Raw genomic sequence first — 8,416 nt, 5'->3', positions numbered from 1 at the left:
TACCCTATGAAGTGCCCACAAATGGCCCTTTCTCTTTTGTTCAATCCATTACCACAAATTGTGATGACCTTGTAGAATCCATTGAGATTTAGACTATTTGACTAGCCCAAAGATCATTGGTCACGTCTAACAATAGAAAATAATGATCCAAAAGAATTAACTAATTGTCTCCATAATTTGATCCATTAACATATCTAGTAATTGCATTTGATGAAAGCACATTTCCTTCATCCATCACCACAAGGCATGTGGACAACTACACTTATCCAAGTAGACATTCATCGCCCACTTGATAAGCATAACTGTAGGAAATATTTCAAACATCAACTTTGAACCCCACTGTGATTATGCATTTAAGCATGGCGGCGTTCAAAAGGAAGGAAACTAGAGCAAAAGAGTCGCCAACAAGTTTTAGTAATTTGTAAACCATCCACGGGTGTAAAGGTTACACCCCTTTCACGGTCACAGAGATCGCTAACTCCATAGTGGTCCGGAACCACGACTTGATATTCAAGAATGATGGTACGAATTTAACCTAAAAGAGATTGAACCCGCCCTAAATAGGCCTCTACTTTATTCTTATCATATTCATATGCATTTTCCGATCAACATACAAACATTAAATTAATCCTATGCATATTTAATCTACATTGGTTAATTATTAATGCACAAATAAATCTATTATTGCTGATCACTTGAATTAAAATCACATTAGCCTTAATCAAAATATTAATTATCTTATTAGGCGTGATTTCAAGTAAAAATTCCCTTTAAACCTGCAAGAAGAGACGTTGTTAGTTGAAACGAACACTACAATAGGGGGGTGAATTGTATGTGAGATTCTATTGACTATTTTTTGGAATATAAAACAGAATGTAAAAGAACTTGTAATGCACATAGGATTTTACGAGGAAACCTTCTAGGGCCCAACTGGAAGTAAAACCTCGACCCTCTAAGGGATTTCGAACACCAAACCAATTCACTATAATAGGGAAAACACACAAGTTACAACCTTATAAACATACCTAGACTCACAAGTTTCAAACTGAACTTTCTACACATTAGAACCCTACTCTACCCAACCTAAGTCCCTGACTTAGATTCACTCATACTCCCTGAGTACTTTCTCACTCAGCTTCAACCTAGAAGCTTACAAAAACTGTATGCAATGATGTAATTCTCTCACCTAAATCCCAACCCATACAAACACTTGATCTCTAGTATATGAGAGGAAAGCTACACATGAAATCCGAAACTAATATGACAAAGTATGAACTTGGAAAACTTATATAATTAAGCTCTCTTAGAATTCTTCATGCATAAACTCACAAAGAAATGTGAAATGTGAATTCTACTATTTATACAAGATTAACTTGTATAGAAATTCGTGTTTTCAAAAGATAAATTTAGTTAAATTACCAAATCTCACAAAACATGTTTTAAGTTAATCTTTTGTAAAGAAAATCTTTTTAGAAAAAATTATCAAAGATAAACTATGAAAAGAATAATATCTTTTAGTATAACCTGATTTTATGAAATAAAATCTTTTTAGAAAATCTTTTCATAAAAACTTATCTCTTTTAAACTTTCCTAATTTAAGCTTTTGTCACGTTTCTAATAAATTTCATATATAAACTTGCCAATCATATTTACAGCAATCTTAAAAATATAAACTTAACAAAACTAAATTACCTCGTCAAATATTGTAAATCATGACACTTGGGCTTCATGTAGTCTAGGACTAAGTTCCTGCTGTCACTTGTTCTCCAGCTCTTAGCTAGTACCTCGCAGGCCAAGTTCTTATGGAACTTGTTGTCTTCAACATAGACCAAGTTAAGCTTCTCAACTTGCTATCTTTGCTATCTTCATGTTCTTGTTAAAGAACTCAACTAGTTCCAGAGTGGAACTCTTCTTCTACTACTTTTAACTTTCCTCCTGATTTTCCTTGAGTCTTCATTAAACAAACTTATTCTAATTCCAACACTTAGAAAATACTTATTAGATGAAGTTCGCTATTTTGTGTTCATCATCATCAAAACCTTTAAGCTTCAACTTGCGTGATCAAGCAATAACAATAAATCATGAATAATCAAGCAATGTATAACACAACAATCATCATCATCATTAAAACATGATAATATCCTCAAAATAATATTAGCAAGATCCTAGGCATGATACTAACATGATTAATAACAAATCCTAGCATGTTATTAATAATAAAAAACAAAGCTTTAGCCTAAACATGATATGAGAAACATGATATTAGAAATATTAAATAACACCCTAACATGATACTATGAATCATAAAAACATCCTAACATGATACTAAGAATTGATATAATATTTTAAGCATGATTTCTACATCAAAAGAATAATTAAGTAATTGAATTACTTACTTTGAAGCCTCGTACCTCTTTCAATCAAATGAATACACACATTAGTAACTTCAAGAAAGAATAAACAAAACAAATAAATCAAAGAATGATTGAAACATGGATTTGGGATCAAACCCTCAAAATTATCAACCTTTTATGTCGAGGTCTAAGGCAACTTCGAGCTTGGCTAGGTGTATTCAAATCTCGCAAAAGACGTATGGTGTATGATGTGTTTAGGCAAAGGTTTAGAAAATCAATAGAGAGAGAAAAAGAATCAGCTTTAGTTTGGAGAGAGAAGAGATGATGATTGTTGGAGAATGAAAACGGAAGAAGTCGTCCCCTACTTATAGAGAAAAACGACGGAAAAGATCAAAAAACGATCTGAATCCTACTCGAAATAAAACAGGTTTCATCGCGTGGCGATGGATTCATCGCGTTGCGATATTTTCATCACTGTGCAATTGACACTACTAAAAAATAAGTGAATTGCGACCGCCGCAAACGGTCGTAAAAGTAAAGGAAAATCCGTCATCCTCATCCTCGTCCTCACTATCAGTAGATTCGAAACTGGACTCATCTAGAGGGGCATCGGGCAGCACTTCATTTTCAATATCCGAATCTCCAAATCCATCTTCATCACCTTCATAGTCTGGAATGTCATCCGGAGCACAAAGAGTTGGAATGTCAGCAGTGGTTTCTTGTAGAAAGTCTTCGTCAACTGGTGCATCAACAACAGACCTCGCCTTTGTCTTGAACACTGCCCACCATTAAGCCTTATCTCTTTTCAGACTTGGGTAAGGTGCATAGTAGACTTGGTTGGCTTGGTAAGAAAGCACAAAAGGATCGTACTTGGGGTATTTTTTGGTATGATTGACTTCTATAAGCTTATATTGATCAAAGTTCATACCCCTAGTGGAATCCATCCAACTGCACTTGAAGAGAACAGTTTTATAAGTCCGTAGGGCACCAGTGAACTCCAACTCGATGATATCCTCTAGATAACCAAAATAATCTCCACCATCTTCATTGGATACGCTTACTCTATAATTCATGGTTGACTTATGTTTTTCATGGCCATAAGTTTGGAATTTGTATCCGTTCACATAGAATTGGCTCCAAGTACGCACTCACTTAGATGGGCCCATAGCCAAAGCAAACAATATTTCATCATTTGGCTTGTCTTGAATCACCTGCTCATATGGCATAATTATATTAAATTGATATATGTCATGAACTTATAGCAACAAAGTAAGAAAACGTGTTGATGTCAAATGCGTAAAACACTCACTTTCAACCTAAACCACTCGAGGAATTCAGCTTCATGTTTAATCCACACATCTTCTTTGCGAATAGTGGGTTGCATTAGAACATTGTGGTCCTCAAACCCCCTTCCATATAACCAGAGAAAGAGTATTAATGATGGTGGTCGACATTGGATACGTTGTAAAATTCAATGAAATCTTAGTGAGTTTGATAATAGACAAATTTAATACCTCTCATATGGTTCCAGAATGCCGGTATTTCCCAAAACATATAAATGAGCACGTTGTGGTTCTTTCTCATCCAAAAAGCGGCGCACTCCACCAGTACAAGCATGTCCATGATCAACCCTAAACAGTTCCAGAACACTATCATCCAAAGTGTTCTCAACATCATCATGAACATTACGACCTAAGTCACGTGTTTTAGTATCCACTCCTTGTTGGAAGTAGTTAGAGAAAAAGTACCCTATCTCTTCCGTTAGATATGCGTTGCAGATTGAACCTTCAACACGAGCCTTATTGCCAATTTTACGTTTTAAATGATTAAGGAACCTATAATTAAAAATATTGAATAAGTTCTATGTTATGCAAACAACTATAGGTGTATAAACGAAAATAGCAGCTATGAGTTTGTAGGAGCTAAAACCTTTCAAACGGATACATCCAATGATATTGGACATGACCACATAACCTAGCTTCATAAGGCATGTGAACTAGTAAGTGTTCCATAGAGTTGAAGAACGCTGGTGGAAATATCTTCTCGAGCTTACAAAGAATTTATGCAATGTTGTGTTCCAATCTTTCCATATCACTCAATTTGATGGTGGAACAACAAAGGTCACAGAAGAAAAGACTAATCTCAGTAATAGCTTTCCAAACATGGACCGGGAGCAATTCCTTCAAAGCAACTGGTAACAATCTCTCCATGAAGACATGACAGTCGTGGCTCTTTAAACCATGAAGCTTACATGTTTGTAAATCTACACATCTACTAAAATTAGAAGCATAACCATCGGGAAATTTCAAGTTCCTTACCCACTCGCATAACACTTTCTTTTGAGCCTTGTCTAGTGAGAATGGGGCTTTCTGCAAAGTGTATTTCCCTCTCGCATCCTCCGTCACATGTAGTTATGGTCGTTTGCAATATTTGGCAATGTCATTTCTAGATGCAATTGTGTCTGAAGTACGTTTTTTCACATCCATCACTGTGTGAATTAGTTGGTAAAAGAAATTCTTTTCAATATGCATGACATCGAGGTTGTGGCGGAGGAGAAGAGTCTTCCAGTACGGTAGCTCCCAAAGAATGCTTTGTTTAAACCACCCTAGTTTCTTCTTTTTCAAGCTTGCGAGTGCTTCAGGTCCATCTGTTGCCTTAGCCAAGTGTTGAACTTGTCATAGCTCGTCGTCGGACATTATGTGAGGCGGTGTCCCCTTTTCAACCTTATTCTTACAAAAAGCAATTTTGTTGTTTCGAAAAGGATGTTCGAGAGGAAGAAATTGGCGGTGACAATCAAACCATGACATTTTACCACCATGTTCAAGCCAAAAAGCTTTTGATTTGTCCAAGCAATATGGACATGCTTTTTTACCAGCTGTTGCCCATCCAGAAAGCATACCATAGGCTGGGAAATCACTTATAGTCCACAAGATTGCTGCATGAAAATTGAAGTTTTTTCTTTGCGAGATGTCGTAAGTTGTTGCACCAACATCCCACAGTTGTTTCAATTCTTCAATTAACGGTTGCATATACACATCCAAGTTCCCCTTCGGATTTTTAGGACCAGGAACGAGTAAAGAAAGGAACATAAATAGTTTTTTCATGCACATCGATGGAGGCAAGTTATAAGGGGTCAGATTGACTGGCCAACATGAATACTGACCCCCAAACTTGCCATTAGGAGCAATACCATCGGTACACATACCAAGTCTCACATTTCTAGGTTCAAATGCGAAATCGGGGAAGGATCTATCCAAGTGCTTCCAAGCTTCACTATCACTAGGATGCGACATTGTGCCTTGGACTCTTGGATTTTTGGAATTCCACGTCATTTCCTCCGCAACGTTCTTTGTTGCAAACAATCGTTGTAGCCTTGGAGTGATGGGAAAATAGATGAGTTCTTTTATTGGAACTAATGACCCCTTTGAAGTCCTCTTGTATTTGTCCCTTTTGCACACTCTACACTTATCCAACTCAGCATCAGCTTTCCAAAATAACATACAACCCTTTGGGCATGCGTGGATCTTCTCGTGCGGAAGCTCAAGTCCGTTAAGAATCTTCTTTGTATCATAGAATGTTTTCCCCATCTTATTATTGTCAGGAATCGCTTCGTTCAGTAATGAAGCAAACCCATCAACACACCTATGGGGCAAATTGTATTCCGACTTCAAAGATACAATTCGAGAAGCCATTTCTAGCACAGACATGGAGCTACCTTCGTACAGTGGTTGCTCAGCGGCCTTTAAAAGCTCTTGAAATGCTTTTGCTTGAGCATTTGGCTCTTCATCTGAACCACTAGTACTATCGTCACCCGATGGTTCATGATTACTCCCAAGAGCATCGAGAACCATTTCACGGTAAGTATTTGGTTGCTCTACACTTGATGTAGGGAACCCTTCACCATGAGAAACCCACTCATAGTAATCAGGTATAAACCCCTTTTTGTACAAATGGAGTTTTACTGTGTTGGCATCATGAAGACGTCTTCTTACATAACAGACAAGGGCATCTTACTTCATCTATGCCCAGGCTCTCAGGATGAGCTTCACAAAACCGTATGAATTGTTCAACACCATCCACAAACTCTTGCCTAAGTCTACGGGCATTACGGCCATCGTATCTATCATACATCCACCAACGCTCTTTCCTTTCCAAGGTGACAAATTCTACAACACTATGAAAAACAAATCACAAATTTGTAATAAAGCTAAAACAAATTAATGTTCAAAAGATTATCATAACCCCTTAAACATACATATTTCTAATAAAGCTAAAACAATTCTATAAGAATCATTTTTTTTTAAACGAAAACGAAAATTATCCAACACATGAGTTCATACCAACCAATAGTCCTACATTGGACATAAAGCAAAATGAATTTCTATTCCAATCAAAACATATCCAAGTTCAAGCCTACGCACAATAAAGCATAAAAATCCGACAATGAACCAAGCTATTAAAAGCAAACCTCTTGCTAATACTAAACTGATCATTTAAGAATCATTAGGAAAACCCGCTTAAACAAGTAGCACATTCACAAAGTAAAGCAATGATAATAAACTGAAAGATGCTTTTTTTTAAAATATAGATCACAACTCTATAAACAACTAACATAAATATGAATCACATTGCATAACTAAAAGAACTAGTTACATAAGAAGGGAAGAAAACACACACTAGAGGAGTTGACCGGAAAAGCAGAGGCGGCAACGAAGGTGGTCCTGGTATACGGTGGTGTTACACTTTTAGGCAGGGTAATTATAAAAAAATTTAAAATTAAAAAAATAAATAACTACACACGACTTACCTGGTGGCGGCGACGGAAAAAGACAGAAAAAGGAGGAGGGACGGGCACAAGAGGAATCCAGCGACGGTGGATCTGCAAAGGGGGTTAATTTGCGACCCACAATTAGCTATTTCAGACAAAATAACGAAATTAAAAAAAAAACAACCAAAAGTTCAAGACTGAGAACATAGCTTTAATCAAAAGTTCAAGACTAAAATTTTCCCATATTTAACCCAAAATTAGCCAATAAAGCTATTTCTATTGTTTAAAGAAAAAATTCAACTATGTAGCCTGATATTGAAGTAATTACAATGAGATAAACCCATGTATTAATACACATTTACGATAAGGTAGCTTATTTGGAATGCACATTTACTGAGTTGCCCATGTCTATTTCTTAACTAGTCATTATGAATCTTGCATATTAGACAAAATCATGTACAAATTCAACAGTAAATCTCAAAGCTAACAAAGTATCAGGCTAATTTCTGTTCCATTTGGAGTATCAAATGAATTTTATTTGTTCCTGTCATATTTTCTCTCCTCCGACTCTTTACTTACCTCTTTGCTAGTAACCTAGATAGATACCTCAAAAGAGAACATTTAATCCACCAAAATCAGAAATGTACTAACATGAGCCATGTTCTTAAGGAGATTTTCATCTATTATGCTGACACTTTCTATTGAAAAACTCAAGAGTCATTGGGTTGCATCATTAGCTTAGGTCTGTACTTGTACTTTTTTAAGAAACTAAGTGAACTCAACGCACAAATAGATCAATGAAACAGAGCAAAAAACTAGAAAAACTCGAAAATATGAAAGGCCAAATACTCAACCAGCCATAAAATTTCAAGTTCCAGCAAGATTTGTAAAGCTCAATCTAAAATTAAAGATAGTCATTTCTTTGGTTGGTTACTAAGACACAAAACACTATTAAATGCTTATTTAATCGATTCAAGACTGAAAAATTTCATTACATCCAAACTTAATCTCAAAATCACATGCATGCTGTAAACTTCACTGAGATTAACATATAGGTGATGCCCCAAGGTCCCATGCTTCTATGATAGTATGTCCAATTAATAGTGTTCCTCTCTGCAATCTACTCTACGAATTTCATCACTTAGATTTCTAGTACTACTAATCCCAAGTTCACAACACCCTTATAGGCCAACAACTATCAAAAAGAAAGATGAAAATTTCAATCCAGTAGAATTGGTGATATAAATCATATTTTACACAAGGTCTCAAATTCACTTGGGGAAACTCTAAAAAG

This window comes from Chenopodium album, chromosome 14 (genome assembly GCF_948465745.1).
Source record: "Chenopodium album chromosome 14, dcCheAlbu1.1, whole genome shotgun sequence".
NCBI classification, from domain to species: domain Eukaryota; kingdom Viridiplantae; phylum Streptophyta; class Magnoliopsida; order Caryophyllales; family Amaranthaceae; genus Chenopodium; species Chenopodium album.
The sequence above is the reverse complement of the archived record's forward strand: the minus strand, read 5'-3'. Positions refer to the sequence as shown.